Source organism: Oryzias latipes, chromosome 12 (genome assembly GCF_002234675.1).
Source record: "Oryzias latipes chromosome 12, ASM223467v1".
NCBI classification, from domain to species: Eukaryota; Metazoa; Chordata; class Actinopteri; order Beloniformes; family Adrianichthyidae; genus Oryzias; species Oryzias latipes.
Window position 1 is genome coordinate 19203943 of NC_019870.2, and position 3492 is coordinate 19207434.

A 3492-nucleotide genomic window follows, 5' to 3' on the forward strand; every position below is an offset into this window, starting at 1 on the left:
GTCGGGTGGCTTCCTCCTGCTTACGAGGCTGGTCAAATACTAGACGGAACTCTTCTATGAACCGGTCGAAGGGAAGATGAGAGATTGGATGAGCAGCCAAAAAAGCTTGGGCCCACTGGAGTGCTTTGTTTCTGAGAGAATTCACAATTAAAGCAATTCTGCTTTGATCCGTTTGGTAGTGTCTGGGCGCCTGCTGGAATATGAGCTGGCATTGTAGGAGAAACCCTCCGCAGGCCGTGACGTCACCGCTGAATGGTTCCGGTTGAAGGCGGAAGTTTTCGGGAGTGACGGCGGAGGCGGAAGTGAAACTGTTGCCGGAAGCGGGAGCTTGAGTTGTGACTGAGACAGTAGATGCCTGTCCTGTTAGTTCCGTGAGTGTATGGGTAATACAATCGAGACGGCGAAAAAGATCTTGCTGAGCCGCGGACATTTGAGCGAGAGCGTCCGCTTGGCGGCTCAGAAGATTACCTTGGAGGGTAACGTCGTGGCGAAGTCCTTCCGAGTCAGCTGGGTCGGGAATTTGGCCAGTTCGTTCTGTCATGGTCTCGTGGAATATTCAGACCGACCCAAACGCTGGAACCCAGAAGAACACTTGGAGACGTGAGGTAAGTTAAGGTGGTTTAATTCACAGGAGGTGAGTATAGAACTAGATTCTTGATGCGGCGTGGCGGCTGACTGGAGGTTTGTGGCAGGATGAACCAGAGAGCGTGACTTCGGCTGAGTCCGAGGAGAAGGATGAGGAGCGAGAGCAGAGGACGGCGACCCGAGGTTCCCTTGTGATGAAGACGGTTCCTGAGAGCGGAGCAGAGAGGAACAGTTAGCGAAGCTGAGATCAGACAAGGTACAAAGCATGAGCTGGCCAGACATAAGCACCGTGGGAGTAACAACGAACTGGCACCGAAGAAAGGTCCTGGATCTCCTTAAGAAGGCGGGGAAGATGATGAGGTAAGTGGAACCAGCTGGTCGCATCCAAGGCAGAGCAGGAAGGGGGGGAGGAGGCAGGTAGCTGACCGAGGCACCATGTCATTTATAACATGAATGGCTGGATGGATAAAACAGCTAATAGAAAGAATAAAAAGCAATGCTATAGAATTTATTTAAGGTGAAAGTTTAGGGGAAAATAGGGCCAAGCAGACACAAAGACGACATAGATATGTGTGTGTTTGTGGGGAAAAGAGACAAAAAGTATGAAGCAGATTAAAAGGATATAGGAAAGCAGGGCGTGCCTGTGGGATTGAGAGGCAATCGATAACAATAGATGCCACAATGTGGCAGAGGAAACGCTTTTGTGTTATATAACTCCAAGATAGCAGCTCAGGTTTTTAGAATCTAACACACTGCCATCTTTTTTTTTTTTACTTGGCTGGGGTCTGCAATTTCAAATCACATGCAATTTTCTCCTGTGAAAAGAACTGCATGAGAAGAAACATAAGACTGGAACTCTGTAGCTTTATTTGAAAGTGCTTTTTAAAACTCTCAGGAACCTGTAAAAAAAAACAAGTATAAAACAAAACAATAATACAAAATATCCAAAGCAACAGTTTGACAGATAAAATACCAGTGAGGAGGATAACCTATCTAGAACAGATGAGTTTAAATCACAGGTTTAAAAGTAGTTTGATGGTAATTTTATTGACGCTTGGGATAAAAGTCAAAAGTTTTGCCACAAAGTAGCTAATTGGTTTGCCCCCCATTGTGTGCTGAGGTACAGAGTTCACAGTGAGGTGAATGGAGCTAAAGAATCAGAGGGTATGCGAGGGAGTAGAAATGAGGAGGAGATTTGAAAGATATGGAGGGGTGAGGTCAGTAATAGCTTTGAAAGTGAGGAGTAGGATTTTTATATTCTGTTAAAACAGGAACCATTAGAGTTGATGTAGAACAAGGGTGATCTGGTGAAATAATGGTATCTAATTCTGAGAAAGAATTCTGGATCAGTTGAAGTTTCTGGAAGGATTTATGGGGAGGACCAAAGAGGGGGGAATTACAATATTCATGAGGGGAAGTAAGAAGTAAGAACTCTGGAAAAGGACAAATACCGTAAGGGAAGTGAGGGATCTGTGGAGGTTGATATAATGAAGGTGAAAATAGGCTGTCCAAGGGATTTTATTGATGTGAGAATGGAATGACAATGAACTGTCGAGGATGACATCTAGACCATTTTCCTGAGGGGAAAGGGTACTAAAGAACCATTGATATTTTAGCAAAAAAACATTAGTCTTAGAGTGACCAGTTTCAAGCGTATGAGCTCAGTTTTTCCACTTTTTAATTTTAAGAAGTTTAAACTGAACTTTAACTTTTTTTGTATTGAAAGCTGATAGCTGAGGAAAGATGACAGAAATGTTGAATTAGGTCTGCCAGACAAATAGAGCTAGGTGTCATCTGCAAAAATGTGAAACTGAGCGTTTATTCTGTAGAACATCTTTGAAGAAGTGCATGGGCAACTGAGCAGGGATATCAAGAGTTGGTTAGAGATTGTCTATAGGCTGAAAGTCACCATTATTGGATCAGCAGTGGTGCAGAAGTAGAGTTGTCGACCTCTGATTAGAAGATTGCAGGTTTGGTTCCTGTTCTGCGTCTTAGGGCAAGACACTGTACCCCATATTGCTCCTGGTGGTTAGTTTGGTGCAAGGGTTAGGCAGTGGAGCCGCCATCAGTGTGTGAATATACATGTATGTGTGCATGAGTAAATGGAAGTGTGACTGCAAATCACACTAGGCTTTCAAAGAAGGTAATAAAGTGCTATATAATATTTCTCCATTTACCAATTACCATTGGAAGACAGAACATTAACATCATCAATGTCCTTAATATTTCACAATGAAATAAGATAAAGAAGTGGTTGAAGACAGATGAAGGGAAAGGCTTAAGAAAATAAGGAAATGGTCAGTGACATGGAGGACACCAGATTCAGACAGGTTCAAGTGGCCTTTGGTGTGTGTGATCAACAAATGAACAGTGTAGGGGGTAATTAGGCTGCTGGGGAGTTCTAGTGAGTTTTAGACCACTGTAGATGGATTTCTTGCTTAAATTTGTCATTGTGAAAGTTCTTCTGAGATCTTTTGTGGATGTACAGTATCTCCAGTGAGGAGGCGACAGAGGTTAAGATGGATGTGGAGCCAAAGTGCATGAGGCCCCATGTTAGTAATAGCAGATCCAGTTTAACACAGCAGCTGTGTATTCTAGCCAGGCTGCTAAGAGTCTTGGAAAAATGACCAGTATAGTCCAAAAGACTTCAGACCAGGTACAGATCATTGGTGAATCAGATGATGAGTTATTAGTCATGTTACATTTGCAACAATTGGAGGAAGATAGCCACTCAGTACGCTAGGGTTGAAATAAAATTCATGAATATTGATAAACTGTTCTTATGTGCTGCTGATTTTTTGTGGTATTTCTTTAAATTCCAGTTCCTTTGTTTTTGTCCAAGCAAAAAGTGTTCTCTATACATTTAATTTCTGTGTTTTTGTTCCTTTCTTTTACTTCTTGATTTTA